Source organism: Macrobrachium rosenbergii, chromosome 56, assembly GCF_040412425.1.
Source record: "Macrobrachium rosenbergii isolate ZJJX-2024 chromosome 56, ASM4041242v1, whole genome shotgun sequence".
NCBI lineage: Eukaryota > Metazoa > Arthropoda > Malacostraca > Decapoda > Palaemonidae > Macrobrachium > Macrobrachium rosenbergii.
In genome coordinates this window covers 60,024,988-60,046,476 of record NC_089796.1, presented here as the reverse complement: position 1 = coordinate 60,046,476, position 21,489 = coordinate 60,024,988, and the positions used below count along the sequence as shown (strand labels likewise).

Genomic DNA, 21,489 nt, shown 5'->3' with positions numbered 1-21,489 from the left:
CCCCACCCGATGTGGACGCGTCGAAAAACAACACTAGTCGGGGTTCTGAAGTTTGAGAGAAAGCCCTTCTGCCAGCTTTTCGATGGATCGAGCCACCAATCAGATGGTCCTTACCTTTGGCGAAATCTGAGAGAAACTCAGATTCTCCTTTGTCCCGCCAGTTCTCTGCAAGGAAGAACTGGAAGGTCTGGAGATGCAGTCTCCCAGGGGAAACAAACTTCTCCAGTGACAAAATGGTCCCCAGCAGACTCATCCATTCCCTCACCCATGTTTCTTTCCCAGGAAGGCTGAAACTTTGTCTAAAACAGTGCTGCTGTCGTTCCTGGGATGGAAAGGCTCGAAGCCACTCGAATCCATCTGAATCCCAGGTAAACGATGGACTGAGTCGAGGGCAGATGGGACCTTCTCGAAATTCACCAGAAGTCCCAGGGACTTCGCCAAGCTCCAACGTTGAAGATCCCAGACACCTTTCTTTCGGACGAGGCTCAAATGAGCCAATCGTCCAAATAAAGAGAGACCTTATGCCTCCAAGGCGAAGCCACCGCAACGTGTTCCTCATTAAAATCGCGGAAAAACCATAGGAGCCGTGCTTCAGCCCGAAACAGAGAGCTCTGAACTGGAATACCTGTCCTCGCAGGACAAACCTCAAAAACTTCCTCGACCGAGGATGAATAGGGACATGAAAATAGGCGTCCTGAGATCGAGAGAAACCATCAAGCGTCATCTTAGGGTCTTCAAGATCGACTGGGACATCTCCATCTTAACTTTTCCTTCAGAACAAAATGGTTCAGTCTGCTGACGTCCAGAACTGGTCTCAATCCTGACTGTTTTGGAACCAGAAACAGCCTGTTGTAAGCCTGGGATTCCAAATTCAGGACTTGCTCTATGGCTCTTCTAGAGCATCTGTTCGAGCAGATCGAAGAGAATCTGTTGCTTCTCTGGGCTGGTAGGATGGCGACAGATCTATGATTCGTTGAGGACGGGGCAAGATTCGAGAATGGATCCTGTATCCTTTCGATGACACTGAGGGACCAGTTGTCCGCCCCTCTTACTCTCCAGGCTTCCGCAAAAGAAAGAAGCCTGGCTCCACCGGTGTCTGAAGGTCACGTGAGTCATTTCTTGCCTGGTCAGGTTAGAAGGGCTCCCCTCTGGAGGGACTCTTCCTCGAAAGGACGATTTTAAAGAGGTCCTCCACGAAAGGGCTTCTGAATCTTGGAAGCCTAGTCCAAGGAAGAAGCGGGCATTAGGACATCTAAAGACTGGGGCCAGGAGGTCCTGTGTAGCCTTCTTCTTGCAAGCTGGCGGAGATATCCCTTGACTAGCGGCTGGGAAAAGATGCTAGAAAAGAGAGCTAACAAGCAATTCCGCCCTTCTGAGTAGGAGAGACCGACTGCTGCAAAGTTGCAGTATAATGGCCTCTTCTTCAAAAGCCCTACCAGAAGTGAGCAGCCAGTTCTTCATGAGCCATCTCTAACGGCCTTGTCCATACCGACAGCACACTAAACAAATCTCCCCCAGACTAATGGAATCTGGACTCGAGCCTGCAAGTCCAGGACCCCAGGCACCAGTCCAGAAAGTTGAAGACCTCCAAAGACCTAAAAAAGGCCTTTCAGATGATGATCAGTCTCCAATAAAGACCAGGTCACCTTAGTTGAAGAAAAGGAGAGACCTCCTTGGGCGTCCACAAGGCTCATGCAAGTCCCCGGAGAAGAAAAGGGACTCTCCAACCAACCTCCTCTCCAGTCTCATTCAAATATCCTGCTTTTCCTGCACAATCTTGACGGAGGTAGGGCAAAGGAAAGTCTGCACTGGATTTTCCGAGTCCATCCACGAATTGAACTTTCTTGAAGGCTTTTGGTAGAGCGATGTAGCCATCTGACAAAACCAGAAGTTCCTCGCAGATTTAGACGAAGTTAGCTGAAGAGGGAGAGGGAGGGAGGAGCAGAGGGTTGAAACTTTATCTCAAATAAGTCCTTCAGCATACTGGCCAGACTTGGTAGTCCGATGAAGCTGACAAAGGAGCTGTTCCTCTCTGCAGGATCCAACTGCCAGACAGCTCTCCTTCTTCCACAGGAACAAGGAGAAGGGGCTTCGAGAAGAACCGATGACTAAGTCCTTGCAGACCAACACGGCAAAAGACCTCTTCTTGAAGAAGTCCGAGAGGAAAACTCTGGGCAGAAGAGTCTAAAACGAGCGTCCGACCGGCGTCTGGACGACGTCTGCCTCGCAGCTGCTGGCGATCCTGGCGCCCTGGTGAGAGCGAAAGCAGTGAGGGGAGGAAGCATCTTGCCAAGCGTCCAGCAAGGGAGGCGCCTTCTGCAAGGGAGGCGTGATGCCAGCAGCCAGGAGGCGTCATGACGAGCAGCAAGGGAGGCGTCTTGTCGAGCAGCAAGGGAGGCGTCTTGCCGAGCTACAGAGGCCATGCTGACCAGCATGAGAAAAGTCAGGGATCAGAAACAAGAGGGCGTCATCTAGGCGAAGCCTGGCAAAAGAGCATCAGAAAGCGGGCGATCCGCCGAGACGATGAGAGGCTGAGCAACAGAACTCGAGGAGATGAGACACTTCCACTTAAGAGCGGGAGAAGGAGAGAACCTCTTGGGACCTCTTGATCGGGGCAGCATCAAATCCTTGCCCGGCGCCTCACGCATCAGTCTCCTTTGCAGCCATTAACGAAGCCAACTGCGCGCTGCATGTTCTGGAGGAGCAGCTTACGAAGGAAGACTCCCCTCAGGAGAGGGGCTGATCTTATGAGAAGAAGAGGGCGAGGGACGTCCTCCTCCTTCACATGGGGGAAGCAAACAGCCTCTCTTCTTGGAGCCGACTGGGCGCTCAAAACATCTCGCCTGATGACGCCCTGGTCCTCTTCTTTGGCGGATTCGTGTAACCACTCAGGAGAAGAGCTAAGAGTGCACGAGAAAAGGGAGAGCGTCCCCTCTGTGAAGCTTCTCAAAGGGCTCGAGAGTCCCGAGAACCACGACCCCACGCCGTGGAGAGGGGTGAATCAGAGGAAGAGAAGCAATCCTTGAGGATTCGTCTTGTGAGCACCGATCCTTGGCAGCCTGGGAAGCGACATCAGGACACCCAAGGGACGAATCGGTGGGGGTCCCCGTAACCCTCTTGCGAAGCTTTCGACTTGCCCACTCCCTGAGTCCTGGGAGTCCGGCAGAAGTCCAGGCCTAGAGGCATTATAGGGCCGATCTGACGCCCCTCCACAAGGGGACAGGGGATCACTGCACTTCACAGCACTTTCAAGAGCCAGCATTTAGGGGCTCCCAAGGCAATGAATGGAAGACATCAAAATCGCATAAGGGCATTACCTTCCGCAGACACAATCCACAGGGTTCGCAAGCGACAGGTACAGGAAGAGGTGAAGCATACAGAAGGGTTAACAGGTGAAAATTAATACCCTGACTCCCACCACAGACACTCCTGGAGGAAGACCTCCTGATCCTATCTCGCTCTAGCTTCGTACAATAAAGTCGTATAAGTCCTCCAACTGGAATCAGGCAAAGATTCACACCCTTGCAGCGATCATTCAACAAACAAACATGCCCTCTACATCTCAGCATACTGTGTGAGGTCTACTGAAATTTTCGGTAGCCTCAATTTTACAGTCCTTCACACGGCAACCCGGAAACTAGAAGAACTAGAACCAGACAGTGTTCCAAGGAAAAAAAACCAAAATCCAAAACAATCCACAAAGCGTATGCCTATCCACAAGTCCAAAGTCAAAAACCAAAAATCAAACAAATACTCAAGTGACAAAAGTTTATCCGAAATCAACGCACGAAGGTATTGACAACAAGTGTTGACAATACCAGCGACAGAGAAAATCTGAGAAAGAAAATGGGAATGGTTCCTGATACCCGCCTCCCAGCGGCGGGAATGGGTTCTAACCACCTGGCACTGCGTGTGTCGTAAGTTTTGAATTTGGCCAGTCCCTAACAGAGAATACAGCTATATATATATCTGACAGGTAAGTCTCATGAACAAATTGTATTATATTGTATTTTCATTATAAATCTTTCAATATTAATGTTATATACATTATAAACAACCAATTTGCTGTATTGTATTTTCATTATAGATATCAGTAAATTTGAATGTACAACTTTTCAATGATTCAAAGATCCTTTATAACTCACACACTGTTGGATAATTGGAACAGTCTCCCTTACATGTTGTATAACTAAAATCAAAAGTTCACAAAGTTGCAATTAAGACTCTATACAATTCTACTTATCATTTCTATAATCTAATTACATTTTTATCTATTTATTAATTTGTTATTCTGTTTCCTGTTCGCTGTTACTTCTTTCAAAGAACACCATATTCTTTGGAGAGGAGAGAGTTTTCAAGGAATGGCCCAAAGATTGTTCCATAGAATAAGGTTCATTACAGAAAATAGTAAGGCTAGAAATAAAGTCTAACCTTAATTAAGACAGCTTAATGATTAAAACCACTATAAAATATGCCACCAGATACTGTTCCCCACAGACAGCTGTTACAACCTAGACTAGATACTATCCCCATAACATCTGTGGATACAATGTCAAATCTTTTGCCAGATTGGTGTATGGTTTCATTTATGAATTGCTCACAGAGTCCATAAATAAAAGAAACATTATATCAACAACACAATGATTATCTTTAGTGTAAGATTTGAATAACTGAGTACACCAACAAAAATACACAAAATAAGTCAGCTTCTTGAACTGCTGCCATTTTGGTAGCAAGTAGCCATAAACACACTCCCAAGTTACAAAATATTAGCTATTCATAAAATCCAAAGGCTAATTCTACAAACAGCTTTGGGCACCTGTGTTTCATGGCATCACACTTGCCAGCGCCCTAACTGGAAAGTAAACTATTACTGATCCATTTCCTGCCAGTTAGACGACATTACCAAGTAAAAAGCCTTTACTGAATCAACTTCTGAAAATTCCTCAAAAGAAAGTAGGTTTCAGATCTGAGACCAACATTTAAAGTAATTTGTAATTTTTTCTAAGGCATACAAACTGAGGTCTCCCCATAAAAGGATTAACCATAAGGGGAGTTTTAAACCACCATTAAACTTTTGATTTGGAATGAAAGAGACATCTCAGGAAGACTCTAAAGATACAATGGCTGTGAAGTTGATACGAAAGATCGCACTTCATTAACCTGTCTGTGGCAAAATTTGAAGCGCCTAAGGGCTCTTTCAATTACGATTCTTAACGACCTACAGTAGATGCGACGAAAAGCAAGATCTAAATGTGCGACAAGAAAACTGCGCAAATCGTGACATTACGTCCGACTGCCGCACAAAGCCACCCAATTTCTTGGACAAGTGCTCAGAGTCTGCTCCTGAAGCCTGTAGTGGTGACAAAATGTATACAGGAAGAGTAGAAAAATTGCCAGACTGTGGGCATTTTGAATTAATGAAATATAATATCCTTGATTCGAAAACGGTTTGGATGAACCCACAGTGTTGGAGACTATAGAGCTAAGAATAACTAAGTGGTTTGTTCATAGTCAGTCCCTCTCTTCCCTTGCTAGAGAGAAGGAAGGATTGCATCTACTAATCCAAATGGAGCTATATTATAGATAGGATACTCAGTCATCCAGATCATCCTCTGCCCACTGGAAGAGGAAGAAAGACAGGAGAAAGGGACGAGGCCAGTCCCACACACACACACACACACACCTTCCCCATGCAGCCGCACACCTCAGGCGAGATGCATTCTGTCCCTCAAGAGCTGGGTGAACTACATGACTTCTTGAGCATCCACCGTAGAACCCAAGGAAAAGGTGTCCACAGACCTATGGGCAATGTCCCTGGTAAAAGGAGATGAATGTAATCTGCACGATTACATTCCATCCTAGTACTCGACCGATAGGTTCTTCCTGAATGCGATGGACAGACCAATGCCTCTGGCCTCAAAAGATCTGGTCCAAAACGTACTGCTGTCCACCAGGAAGTTGCGGGGTATGCTTGTTTGATCATCTCACCAGTCAGAGAAATTACAACTTGGACACCGTTTCTCGGCCAACTTGAAGCTAATGAACGAGTTGTTGGCAATGGGTTGAAGGTCTAGTCTTAAGAAGGCAACGTCATACTGTCATTGGAACCACAGGACCATAGCAGTGAAATGATCAATCCCACTGATCACCTTCAAAACATGTAGAACAGCAAAAGGCGTAAGCCTCCAGATGTAAATGGATACTAAAGACGTCTTGCTTTGTTCAAGGGTGCGAGAAGACAGAGCAGAACAGTGAAAACTTCAGTATGTCAAGAAAAGGACTATGATCAAGCTTCTTAAGAGGTTGAACAAACTTCTGGAAGTCAAGGTGCCAAGATCAGCTGTCCTTATCTCCTGATTTTAGTAACTGAATTGTCTGTAATTAGTACATCCACTTGCTTGGGATGTGTCTGGCTGGCCACTGTACCAAATGTGCTACTGCCTACTCTTGTACCTGCACTGTAATAGAGAAGATGAAAGAACACTAGGCCCTTTGTTGACCATGGCACTACCAAGGTGTCATTTCACACCAAGGAGTGTCTATCTTTGGATCTTGAGACACTTGAAATTCTAAAAAGAACTGTATCAAGTTTCAAGAAAGGAAGTGTATCAAAGCAATGCTTATTCAGACCCTGTGACTCCGGAAACTGTCTAAAGATCCGCATAACAATCTCTCTGTCTCTCTCTCAGGTTGTGGATCAACTGCTAATTGCAGCAGCAGCAGCAGCTACTGTTTACATCTTCCACTCTTCACAGGGGGGAGTGTAACTATACCTCATCAATGATTCTTGCTGTCTAACCTGTAGGCTAAGTTCTGTCTCTCTTCACCTCAAAGATGGAAGAGGGAACGAGCGGCCCTTTGTCAAAGTCCAGGACTACTTAAATCTGCCTTGGAGGTAATGAAAGGGGAAAAATCTTACATGAGGGGCAAACCTTCCAACAGTCACAGGCAGCCAAGGATGGCTTGCAACTACAGAGGTGGTTGGCCTTATCAAAACAAGGACAACCTTACAGCTGTATCTGTTAGATTTTCATTTATTTAAACTTCCTTGGTTGAAAGAACAGACTTGCCAAGTCTTGCCTATTCTGATATAGGTCAAGGGGGAAAGAATTATGTTTGTTTCAAATCTGTCACTTTTCCTATGAAAGAGAGATGGCTGGAGAAAACTAGAGACCAAACTGTTACAATTTCTACTGTACATTTAATTGTTTTCGCCTTAAGAGTGGCATGAGCTTGAATGGTAAGTTGATATCCTGCTGAAGGATATCTACTATCCAATATCTGACAACATAGTAGGAGCTAAAGGCTACAGGCATGCCCACCAGAGGCCATGCACAAGGAGTAAAGCAGTCAAGAACCTTGAAGGAGCTCCGTCTTTACTGCAAAATAGAAGTTTCACACTCTCATCTCCCTGTGTATTCCCAGGAGGTTGAGAGGAGGGAGAGGAAGGCCTAAGACCGAACAGACTGAACTGGAGAACGAAGGCTTGACAGAAAAGGATGGTTGTTTATGACTCGCTACAAGATGAGTGGTCACAGACATTTGGATGTGGATCTGGCTATTTCTTATGAGAGAAATAATTAAAATTAACAGCCATGAAAAGTTCCCAATATGAGGGAAGCAGTCCTGGTAGCGTGTATGCAGCCAGGTCACAATCACAGATGAGGCGCAAGTGAGCCGCAACCAGGGCTACCTTCAGTTGATGTCGTTTCCTTCCATCCTCAAGAACTCGACTTCATCCTTGTGCTAAGAAGAGTACTTGCAGAAGAGGAGACTGAGACTGTTGTAAAGAGGAGTAGGCAAGATCCGTAGCTCTATGGAACTAGAAAGTAATACCAATCGCACAGGGAAAAAAACCTTGCATGATTAGTATTAATTGACTCCTGTTTAGCAATCAGGATACCTCTGATACAGCTAAGAAAAATTTAGATGTGACAACGAGTCAAGATAAAACTTCAGCCAAGTTCAGGAAAACAAAGTCTTAGATCTACTCACATTGAAAGAATGAGATCTGAGGTATCAACAAATCTACATAACGCTACTCTTCGCCGCCTTGATGGGAGCAGTGAAAAAGCTGATTTTTCCAGGTCTTGTCAAAATTTGAAAATGTCTGAAGATGTCTGGCTGAAACGCTCCAGTTTCAAAAATGTATTCAGGGATGATGCTGTGAGCAATATACAACAGCATTGTCACAGAAAATTTGGAAATGAAATCTACAATTTAGCAGGCTGTGGCTAATGTGTTATTTTAGAGAAACCATTGCCTGGGTGTCTCCATCTTCCACCAAGATGCCCATTTACAAAACTTCAAATTTCAGAATGGAACAGAATATAGAATTTTGGCCAGAGGCTGAAGCTGGGACCTCTACCTAAGGTCATTCAGCGAAGAAACAGAATTTGACAAAGAGGTTTGAAAGTTATTGCAGGAGGAAACCTCAAAGCAGTTGCACTATGAATGATCATGCTAAACATGAAGCAAGAGAAAGGAATGGAGGTACAGGTGTCCGTTGATGCGATTGAACATGATTTGAGCCTTTCGATGGGGTCCACAGAATGGCGCTTATGCCAATACTTCGCCAACAGAATTGAAACAGTGACTGGACAAGAATCAATGCTTTAACATGGTATGGCTGTAGGCCATCCCGTTCTCTCCTCAAAACCTTTACGTGAGCATGGCCATACGCATTCCCTAAAAGGCCATGTGAGACAATGTACCATCCCACCCTCTGAGGGACTCTCACTCACTGCTTTTCCAGACAAAGAAGTTAGGTCAGTGTCCGTGTGATTTTTTGAAGTCAACGGTAAAGTTTAAACTAAATGAAAAGATATCAGTGTTTGTTAAACGTCCTAAGGTCTCCTGTTGGTAGTTCCACTAACCATGCCGTTCCATCATGTTAGAAAAATGAAATGAAAAGCATCAACCAGCATGCCCTGAAAGGGTGCTTGAGTGTAATCCGCACGGGAGCTCCACCAAGACAGTGGGAAGATCTAGGGCACAAGGGGGCCATGGAGGACAAGAATTGGATAATGTTCTCCTATTAAAAGACCTACTTCGCTGGCAATTCCACCCACCCAACAAAGAAAGGACAGATTGGAAAAAGGTAAGAGCAGTAATCTTTCGGTCACTGGATGGAGTGTCTCAATAGTAAAAGATTTGCCACTCAAATCTTTGACCAGTTCAAAGGCACGTTGGTCGAGGAACTGAAGAGAAAATACGATGATACCTACAACAAAGATTGTTCTGGTCAAGCCTAGATGGCGCTTCAAAACCTCTAGTGGTACAGTTTTAAAGCTGAGCATGAGGCAAGCAACCAGGTGATAAGGAGCACATTGAACTAAAAGATGCTTTGTACAAGATGTTGTGGACAAAGGGTACTTGATATAAAGCATGACTGTATTTTAACCGGATAAATATAACAAAACTACATCCACAAAGAAGCAAAAGCAATGCCTGATGATATGCATAAAGATCGACTTACTGCTCATCTGCTTAGGGAAACATGGTTCCACACTAAGACAAAAATTACCTGACTCCAGAGGTACAAATCCAAAGGCATTAAAAAGAATCAGCAAGAATATCGTTGCAGAACAATCGCCATGATAAGAGAGAGTAGAAGGATGCAAGCTGGTTAAAACTGGTTTGTAAACAGCTAATTCCAGAAATGATATTATTCTAAGGGAAACAACATTTCCCCTTCAAAAATCCTGCTGGTTCTATATATATGCTCCCGCCACATCCTCAGCATTATCGAGATATTAACAAAGGATATTAAAATTGGTGTTTAATACCAAACAACTATCTCTCACAAAGAGACATAGCAATGTTAGGGGTTGGTGACTGAAATCAGGCCTAATTATCTGGGGAACATGCCTGCTGAGGAAACTTAAAATACTAAAAGAAAATGAGGAGAAAGAGCCTACAACATTCTGAAGGTCATCTTCCATCGAACAACCTGAACATCACAGAAGGGCGAAGAAGTAGGTATTGAAGAAAGATCCTCTATCAAGACACTTATGGGAAATTTGCTGAAAGTTATGTGAAACTCACTCAAAGGTTCCGATAAGGATGAAGTTGTGCAAATTAATAAAAAGATCTTAAATATTTACTGAAGACAAGTTTAGATTTAGAACTTGAAGAGAGAAGATATCCATGAGACTCATAGATGTGCAAGAGAGAGAGCTAAGAGAGAAAAAAATTTACCTGCACCTGCAGACTAAGAAAAAGAGCAGAAGATTTTGAAGAAGAAATGAGGAAGAGCATCCAGTTTAAGACAAACAAAGGCAGAGTCATTTGCCTAACTGAACATGCCACGAAACTTCTTTCACTCCTTAACTCAACTGAGGCACACTTGAATTTTAGGAAACATTCAAAGCACAGACAATTTTAGTTTTCTGTAAAAGAAAACTATTGTGACACGCTTTGGTCCATCCACCATTTTTCTGTCCACCTTTAGATCTACATCTACTGACGGCTCTTCCTGAAATTCCCATGTTGACATCTAACTCCAGTCAAACATACTCAAATTGGTGCCCCTGAGCTCAGTAGTTTCATTTTATTTAAGGTTATGTGCAGCCATAATCATACCTGGCAACGCTTATATAGGTACCAACATGCATACAGGCCACTGACTGAATCTTGGCTGAGGCCCCACTGTACTGTGGATGAGTTCCATGGCTGCAGCTTAAGAGTTCATTCAGTGGCTGAAAAAAGTTTCATACAGCATTACATGCTGTACAGAATCTGCATTGCAATCAAGAAACTTAGCTGCATTTTTTTACTTGTTTGATAGCATAGCTGCTGTTAGTCCTCAAAGGAGTCATTCTCTCATGGCCCCCCAGGGCTCCATAAGACAGGCCAACCAATTATAAAAATTCTCTTATATTTAGTCTCAGCCAGAATACTGTAGCGCTTGTTGGCACAGTGATGGAATATAAAGATCTCAGGACAGGAGAGCTCTATCTCCTGTCCTACTACTACTGCACTGCAGGAGGTCCTCTAAATCCCACTTTGCGGGGGTCTTCAGATATCACAGAAGTAGGTTTGCCATCTCCTCCATAACACTCTGGTCTGGCCAAAAGTTCACTGATCCCCAGGGTGTGCTCCGGAAATTGTTTTCGATTATGCATTTTTCACTCATCATAACACCAATCAAGCTAAGTACTTAGATTTACAACCCAGTGAAAAGTTTTAGTTCCTTAAAATTTTAAAAGGTAGGCTTATATTTGTTTAAATAAAAGGTGAGAAGTTAGGAGTAGATAGCTAGCCTATGCTGTAACTGAAGTACTGTTTTTTTTAGTTTGACAATGATAATTAGCATTAAGGCAAAAATATCGGAGAATTTTGTTATTGAAACATTATGCAATGACCTTTTTAACATTAAAATAGTTAAGTAATGATTCCCTTCTAAAGGTCCACAACGGGTTAGAAGTAACTTTGTTCATGAAAACAATAAATCAATTATTAGTTCCTTAACCAAAACATATGAACATAAATTAGGTGTTTACTCTTGGAAGTCAGTACAGGCAGTCCTAAGTTTAAGACGGGTTCGCTAAAAGACGTTCCAAGATCACGACACGGGTTTTCAAATATATTCATCAGAAATTATTTCCCGGCTTACACATCGCCGGAGTTCAAAGAGTCCTGACGCTGGATCTGTCGGAAGCGGTTATGGCTCCAAAATGGCAGAAAAATAAAAATTTGGAGGGTTTTTATGAAAAACTCAGATAAAATGTAGTTTACATCAGTTTGATACAGAAAGCATTAAAACTAAGATTTTTTAGGATTTTTAAATTTTTTGGTTTACAACACTAACTATTGGGGAAAACCCCCGTCAGAAACTGATGGACTGCCTGTATTTCCTGATAGTATTTTATAAACAAAAAATGGTTTGTGGATATCTACACTTCCCCAGTTATCCTTACTATCGGGGTTTTTCGCCCCTTAAAGGAAATACATTCATAGTTGGTCTAATCCAATAGTGCTTTTGGCTAGCAGTGACATCACAGGTGTTGAGAAAATTTTCATGGCACTTGTCTTTTTCTCACAGGGAATACAAAAGTACTTTTTGTAATGGTGAGCTTTGCAAACAATTCTAAAAACTGAGATACTGATTTTCCATATTTTTGAAGTGACAGAAATGCCATAATTACAGTATTGATTTTATTTATGAATATAGGAGTTAACCTTAAAGGTACTTTGGGAATAGACCAGGTAATCAAAGGTTATGAAATGTGTAGAAATATACAGTACTGTATGGATATCCATTTAGAAGCATTTGTGAGTAAATCCTTAGAGGAATGTTATTGTAGTAATTGTGAATTATTATTTTAATACATTACTACTATTTTATGGATATGACCCACTGATCATGTTTCCTTACATCATACTATAGACATGTACTTGTGATCATGTAGGCTTGTGTTAATTTTAAGTGTTTGCTGCCTATACAGTGATTTTGGTAGGTAACACTACCTATAGTTAGTTTTTATTAAACACTTGTTTCTTTTATCACTAACAGGATACTATTAGAAGACCCTGATAGTTACCTGTGTTACCTGAATTGCTCAGTCTGCTTTTCACCTGTGGATATGGCTAATAACTTCTTGCCATGAGCCAGCCCCTTAATAAGGAATAAAGGAGAATTTTGTTGGTTGCTGGACATGTATGAAATACGCAATTTGCTTCCGGTAGTTTAAATGATGAAAGAGCTCATTTTAAGCTATCTCTTTGAGTTATAGGGCTCATTTTAAGCTATCTCTATGAGTTATAGGTTTCAATAGGGGTATGGATGACGAAGACTACTGTATATCGTTCCACCAGAACTACAGCAGTGTGTTTCCATCCCTTTCTGAAGAGAATCCACATTTGATCAGATATCTAAAGCAGTTTTGCACTTGAGTTCAACCTCCAATGGAGAATAAGAGTCCTTCCTTTAAGGAGGTTATTGAGTAATTGTGAGTTAAGTATCTTAATACACACTTATTATTTCTGGAATCCAGACCAACTATGGAACAAATCTCCCTGCTTTCATGTAGGATACTTCAAAAGACAGTCTTGCCCTGCCCATATGCAGTGATCTTGTATTAAGGGGACCCTGGTAGGGTCCATCACAACTCCACCTAAAGTGTCTGTACCTTCTGTAGTGGATTTACCTGACAGCTAAGCACTGCAAAGCTGCTGGTGATGAAACGTCCCTTTGGCTCAGCCATGAGCCAGGACCCAGATAGGAATCAAAAGAATTGTTGTCCTTTGTATACGGACAGGCAGTGATGATAATATTGCCACGTGTCGTGTTGGCAGCAAGTTGAAAATGATGAAGAAATTCACTTTGAAGCTGTGCTCTGTCAGTTGTAGATACCAGGGCACGGAAGACGAGAACCTTGGCTCAATCAGTTCATGCAGGCTTCCCTCGATATGAAAATCCCATTTGCTGTACTTTCTATAACGCCAGGCAGATGATAATGACCCTGATGGCTCATCAGTTCATGCAGGCTTCCTGATAGGAAATTCCAGAGCTGTACTGTCTATACTGACACAAAGTGGTGATATGACTGCCACTCGGCTCAACTCTGAATGTGGAAGATCTGATATGAAAATTCCACTTGTTGTACGGATACTGCCAGGCAATGATGATATGAATCTTGCCTTTCATCAGTTCAAGCACATACCGAGAGGAGTGATCATATCCTGCACTTCTATACTGCCACAGGCAGTGGTATGGACGGGCTTTGGTCTCAATCAGTTCATGCAGACTTCCTTGATGGGAAAATTTGCTTGCAGTACTTCAGATTCCAGGAGGAAATCACTGAACAGTATCAGATGACCCATGAGAGTGACTGCTTTGAGGCCTCACTTTCAACTGGGCATCAGCATATCAGAGATGCTATCCATGATTCCTAGAGGAATTCAGTGTCCTGCCCCTACAAAATGGAATCAGGTGATATGTAAAATTTCTCATCCTCAGACTTGAGGATTGAGAGGCTGCACAATCTGTCCAGGAGAGATATGATTTCACCAAAATCTTAGGTCATGGGAACAGTGTAAATAAACCTAAGCCCAAAAATAAGTTGAATCAGTTGTCTAGATCAACCTGCTTACTCCCAATCAGAATGGATAAAAAGAGAGCCAAAACTCCAAGAGCTAGACTGGCAACAATACTCGAGAATGATACTGAGGTCGGACAATAAACCTGAAATCAGAAAATGTAGTAATGAAAGGAAAACTGACTGAGTCTGAGCTTATAGAATGATACTGGATAACCTGAATGGCAGACACCTCCAAGTAGGGCATCCTTTCACCTGATGGGAAATACCTCATGAAAGCCATAGAGGCAACCGTTCTCCAGTTTATTGGAAAATATAGTGCAACAACAATTTTACAGAACCAGTAACCTCTCTGGGAGGCATCAGCCTTCTGTCTCTTCATTTTCGAAACACTTCATGTGAAGACGGAATTCAGAATTTTGTAATGACTGGGAAGAGTTTATGGCAGAAATAAAGCCATTTGTCTCCATCCTAGTATCTGGTAGTGCTACAAAGGTATGAGCAACATCTGTCCTCCTTTATGAGAGGAAAAAGCTCCCACTGGACATGTATGAGAAAAACTGCAGGACAACCATGGCTGAATTTTATGCTAGGCTCCACCTATTAAAGAGCCTCCACAGTCTTCCAGAACAATGTTCACTGCAGTAGCTAAACCACTTATGTGAACCCTATCGGGAGCACTCTGGAGTGTCTCATTAAGGCTTGAAAAGAAGCATGGTGGGCAACAACATTTTGCTCCCCAGTGTAACCTCCCTATTGCATTCTTCCCATATCTGTTGGGACCCTTTTTGAAGAGCCTGTTGTTATACAACTCACTGAATGAGCCTGATAACAGAACTGCACAATATATACTGTTCTAGAAAAAGAGAAATCTGGGAAACAATACCCTTGAGAGTTTCCTCTTCCTTAGCCTAAGAAAGCTTGGTGTGAATCAGAGCCATACAAGCCTCCAGTCACTACTAAAGGACCCCTTCAACAACAGAAGAAAGGACAACAATAGCATCAGCACCCCTTTTACAGCGGACAAGACACCCCTACCAGGGAAAAGAAAAATCAACTCCTGGACTGCGTATTACAAGGAAGGGAATAGGTGGAGTCCGATAGAACTTGCATGGTTGGGGTTGTCTTCTACAGCATAACATGCAGTGGAAGTCCTCCCCTTGGGTGACAGTATAATTCTCAGCAATAGGCAAAGATGGTCCATCCTCCTCCTCTCAAGTGGTTTTTTTCAAAAACCTGAACCCTTTAAAAAAGGGGCCATAAGCTGTATTTGCCATCACTCTTCAGCATCCCCAAGAAACTTTCCTCCAAATGTGGGGTGATCCTTGGCCCGTCACATTTGAACAAACATATTGTTTGTATAAATTTTTAAATACTGTATTTTGTGGAAATGAAGAATTTTAACTGGTGGCCTACCTATATGATTGGCTAATTTGGGAAGCCAAGAGATTAGAGTGCTGACGGAACCTGAGTGGTAGTCGACAGACTCCAGTCAAAAAGTTTCTCAATAGGAACAAATTCCACCTTACTTCCAGCAGATTTTTTCTGAGGTCAGGACTTTGTTGGGCTACTCTTTGTGGCCAGCTGTCTCTTCCCAACACCACTCCAACCAGAATAAGGAGGGACCCAAGAAGATTCCTTGCACAGCCCAGCTTTTCCAGATGACAATTGGAATGAAGTCTGGGCCTTTACAGTTTGGGTCCGTGGTAGATCTAATCCTGAGATTGTGACTGTAGGAATTAAAGGAGGACCCAAGCCTGTTAAAGTTTGGGTCTGTGGTAGATCTAATCCTAAGACTGTGACTGTAGAATTTAAAACAGTCTGACTCTCACATGCCTGGAAAAGGCTTTGTGATCACCATCTGAGATTGGGAAGATACTCTGCCTGTGGACCTGATAGGGGGTCTCTGACAAACAGGCAGACCTGTAAGGTGTCAAAGAAACGAGCAGGTAAAAAAGTTACTGCTACTTTATTACAGAGATCCAGGCAGTTATATGCTGCCTTCGACTGACTGCCGCCGCCAGAGACAATGGAATTGACTGTGAGCGCCTCTGAATTGAGGTCGTGGGCGTGGGTTTATGGGTGCAAGGTCGATAGTACCGGGCGTGCTCCGCTCGGGCGATGGGCAGCAGGGAGCAAGCTGAGGAGGAACTTTTTTGTGGTGCTGTATGTGAGGGTGTGTGTTTGGTACTCACAGATGAGTTTATCTATACAACCTCCGGAAGGGTGTTGAGCACTGTGTTGGCCTGTGGATTTCGTCCGTTAGGTCCGGGGATTCTGAAGTGGCTTCACCCCGCGCAGCCACACCGATGGGTTCCTGCATAAACGGGCGCAGTTTTACGTGAGGGCGCCCGCGACAGTTGCCCGCCGCCAGGTGTTCGGGCGCTGGTGTGGAGTTGGCGGAGGGCCTCGGTGCCGGGGGCGCTGGTGTGATGGGAGGTAGGTAAACTCTCCGACTGCTGGGTCCGCGCTTAACTGCATGAAGGAGGGATATCTCCGGCCCATGCCGCCTCCTTGGACCCTTACTGGAGTGGGGTAAGGCTAGTACGCGCACTTTCAGGCGCTGTGGTTCCGCTTAGTGACGCTGGTGGGTACGCCGACGAGTCAGCACGCCAAATGCTGGTTACAGCGCGCGGTTTAGGCCGCTTAAGAGCTGCTTTTGAGAAATCCTGGAGCCAAGACTAGGTCGGGTCGGTCCGCTAATGGCTCCGGATACTCCGGGGTCACCACTGTAAGGTGTCAAAGAAATGAGCAGGTAAAAAAGTTACTGCTACTTTTTATTAAAGATCCAGGCAAAGCTTATACGGCTTCGACTGACGCCGCCGGTTCGCGAGAGACAATGGAATTGACTGTGACCTGAGGTCGAAAAACAATAAACAATAATATGCAGTGAACGAGTATAAATTACAAATACAAAAACATACAGAACTACAATATGGATACAGTCTTGATGCCTGTGAATGAAGAAACATGTGGTACACAATGTGTGACATTTGTATAAATACGCATAAAGTAAAATGGTTAAAATGTGTGACCTGGCATGTTTTAGGCGTGACTAATTGAGTTTGAAGAAATGGTCACCAAAGAAAACATGCTCAGTGGAGACTTATCAATGGCGCCACCAAACACTACGCCGGCGCCAATGTGGTGACTTTACAGACCTGGCTCCACCGTTTGCACATGTGATGATACATATGGATGCATCCATTACAGGCTGGGGAGGCCATGGGGAAGATTGTCAGTTAAGGGAAAGATGGTCATCTGTTCTGAGGGAGTGTCATACCAGCTTCCTGGGGCTATTGGCTGTCTTTCCAACTCAGAAAGTTAAAACCTCCAAAAGGGACCCACATTTTGTTGGTCCTAGACAATATAATTGCAATGTCTTATATCAAGAGGTTAGGCTCATGCTAAGCTCCTTTCAAGTCAGTAATTGCTAACATGCTTCCACAATCTGAAAGTGGACTGGTTTGCCACATGTGAGAACCATCAACTTTGTGTAAGTGTCTCTGAACCTGGACATTCAGGCAATAGCAAGAGATGCATTCCTACAAGACTGGAACAAATGGAGGATGATGTACCATCTTCCTTCACTGTCCCAGATTTTGAAAGGTTTGAACAACCTACTAGCTTTCAACAGAACCGCTTGCCTAACAGCCGTGAATTAGCCAAACAGTCATTGGTTCCTTTTTTCTTCAACAACAGGCAAGACAATAGATTCAACTGCCATCCATTGTTCTATCCCAGACAGGAAGAGGGGAAGTCATCCAAGCATCCTCCTTTCTGAGCTGTTACCTTCATGTGGAATTTTAAATCTAGTCTACCATGAAGATTATTTGCCTAACATTGCTAGGTATCTAGTGCAAAAGCTACGGACTTCATCTATCTGACATACCAGTCCATAAGGAAAATGTGGTTTGATTACCTCCACACTGAGCCAAGTTGAAATCTGTTAAAACAGTTTCACATTTTATTTCTTTTGAGGTCAAGTGTCTTGCTATTTCAACAATCATGGCATACAAGGCAATATTGGCAGAACCCTTGCCTTATGGTTTTGGAATTGGTTCTAATACAGAAATTGTTAATTCCATTCTCCAGTCTGTTACACCGCAAAGGTCAGCTCCTGCAAGATTTCCTATTACCTGGTCCCTGAATAAGGTTCTTAGACTCCTGTCATCCATTCAATTTATGGGCCCAATACAACTACAACTCATATGCTGCAAAAGGCAGTCTTTTTGACTGCAGTGGCATCAGGAGCTCAGATCAGCGTAATGGGCTCTCTTAGACAAGGACAACATTTCACCACTCATACACCTGGTTGTCATTTACTGTTGTCTCCTGGCCTATCATGCTTGACCAAGAATGAAGACCTTTTTAGAGGGAAAATCCCCTTTTCTGATAAAGGAACGCAGTATTTCACATAAAATATTATGCCCGGTTCAAGCACTTAAGGTTTCCTTAGATGTCATGGCAAGCATCCCAGATGGTCCTATTTTTCCTACACCCTAGCACAAACAAACCACTCTCTCTACATGGGCTGAGAATTATTTTAGTGACCCTCATTAAAAAGGCAGACCCTCACTCCTTTCCTAAGTTACATGACATCCAAAAGGTGAGTACACCGTTATTTTTCTTCAGAAATGTTTCCTTCAAAGAACAGAGTGGTTATTAGAGGCAGTATTCCCGAACCTGTGAAGGAGCAATAATCCTGCAGTCAGACCAAACATAATTAGTTAAGTCATTGTAGAACCACAAGGGATTATACATCATTGTTCTTGTGTTTCCTGTTCTTTCTTGCCAGACCATAATGGGTATCCAGGATAAAGAAAACAGTTAATAACCTGTGAATTTACCTTGAATAAAAAATTCCTGAAACACTACTGTATTACCATATGAGTGGTGGTCATGCTGAGATATTGCTGGAGAAGGCACAATAATCCCACATCCAGACCAGACATAATTAAGTAAGTCACCTTTGAACCACAAAGAATAATACATATATTGGTCCGTGTGTTGCTTCCTGTTCTTTATTGCCAAACTCTATGGGTATCTGGAATAAAGAAAATGGTTAATAACCTATGACTATACTTTGCGCCAAAAATTGATCTGGGATGTTGGAGGTTTATTTGTTAGGAGCTAAGTCATTTCGCCACCTGTCAATTTCTTTTGTAAGTTCCTTTGAGGAGGAACAGCAGCTATGCTATGCTATGCTATCAAAAAAACAGGTTGTGATGTAGAAAAAACCTATTTTTGGTAGCTGCTGCGAGTCCTCAAACCCACCCACTTTCCCTGAACTACAGGCATGGGACTGGGGTGAACATTTATCTTGCATAGACCTTGTGTGTAATGAGGAAGATGGCCGACACATGCTGTTGTCGCATCTGTGAGAGTGGGATGTAGAGAGAGCCAAGGCAGTTGTTGTAGGATAGGAGATAGAGCCCTCCTGTCCTGAGTCCTTTACATTCTATCACTGTGCCAACAAGCACTATTCTAGCTGAGACCAACTATAAGAGAACTCTTTGTAATTGGTTGGTCTGTCTTATATAGCCCTGGGGGAACCATGAGAGAGTAACTCCTTTGAAGACTCACTGCAGCTACCAAAAGTAGTTTTTTCCCAGGTCAAACCTGTTTTAGTTATAAGAGAGAGAGAGAGAGAGAGAGAAGAGAGAGAGAGAGAGAGAGAGAGAGAGAGAGAGAGAGAGAGAGAGAGACGAATGTAATATTACAAGTGCTGTTAAGGTGTTGCCATTACACTTACTTTTCTTCTATACGTTGAAGGTTTTGAAATATTGTCCTGCACAATTATCAAATACATTAATTGTCTGGGTGTTACTGTACAAGCAATAATCTGTTGTTGAAATGCCACAAATATATCACTCCTGGTAATTGCAATGAAATATAAACAGTACACAATTTCCATTCATATTTATAGTTTGACCTTTAACAGCCTTTTGCCATGATTTCTTTGCATTTATATACATATATTATAACATGAAACAATTTCAACACATCTCAAAACCCACAGAATATTTTGTTAATTTTAAACTGAAACAAAAATCTTCACAATGTTATTAACTATTATTGGATTTGCTGTCATATGCATGGCCAATATCTCTCTTCATAAGATGCTTTGTATCTAATTTAATTCCTAAACTGTACTACATGTACCCAAAGAAATATACAGAAATGATAAATTTTAAGAGCAATTTGTCAAGTGGTGATGGTAAGACTGAATTTTGAAAATCTAGTCTACAAACCCATGATTTTTACCAAGATTTCTACTTGAATTTTTTAAAGTTTAAGCAAGGTAAACAGACCATATTACCCTGTAGGGGGGTAGCACCGTCAGTGCACCTCACGTGGCGCACTGTAGGCATTACTTAGGGTTTTTTGCAGCGTTCCTTCAGCCCCTAGCTGCAACCCCTTTCATTCCTTTTACTATACCTCTGTTCATATTCTCTTTCTTCCATCTTACTTTCCACCCTCTGCTTACCGTGGTTTCACAGTGCAACTCCGCAGTTTTCCTCTTATACTCTAACTCTAACAGACCATATTATTTTAATCCATGAGAAACAGTTTGCACATTTCTCAACATTCTGAAGAAACTGAAAATGGTTTAAAGTATCATGGCAGCAGAATGGGTTTTTGGTGCTTAAATTCATGATGTGTTGTCCTTAATTCCTATCATACATTTCATAATCTTAACCACATAGATAATGATTTGCTAACCTAAACAGCCAACATCCATCATCACTCAAAGTTGTATATAACAAGTTTTTTTTATTAGGTTTAAAACATTTACAGCTTTGGCCTATATATAAGCAATTTAAGTTTTCTAGTTTGTATCAGACATTAGGCATTACTGTGCAATTTCACAGTTCAGTATAGTAATTCTGGTTCCACCTTAACACTCAGCATGCATGACTGCTTTCATTTTTCTACAGAGGACTGAAAGTGTATGAACTAAAGAAGTCCGAAGAACTCAATATGATAATATTGTAGATTCAAAAAACTTCCTATTTTCTCTTGTTTTCTCTACCAGGGCAGCTACCACTGGCCCCTTCATTCTCACTTTATGCTTGCGATCTCCTTGAAATCTGATTCTTAAGATCTAGCTTTAAACATAATTTCTTTCCTTTCGATAGAAGGAAACAAAGGATTCTTCCTCCCCCTTCCTATCACTCCTACAATTCTAGTGCTCCACCTCCCTCTCTTCCCCATATATTTTTATATACAGTATTTTGGACATCAAATATCTCTTCATTAATGTATATTTTGCAATTCTCAACATCTGTGAAGCCTTCCGCTTTCTTTAGCTTAACTCTGCTTTCAATCCTCTTCTTTCCATTCCACTCTAGCTTTTACAAATTCTTAGACTCTTTCTCCAATTGCACTGTTAATCTATGCACAAAAAGTTCCCAGGGGTTTCCATGTCTGTAAATCTTTG

General features: G+C 42.7%; 1 protein-coding gene across 1 annotated transcript in view; it reads right to left on the bottom strand.

Moving 5' to 3' along the window:
* Positions 1-21,489, bottom strand: part of LOC136836675 (ankyrin-3-like) — a 264,679-nt gene that overhangs the window by 29,222 nt on the left and 213,968 nt on the right. The window lies entirely within an intron of this gene.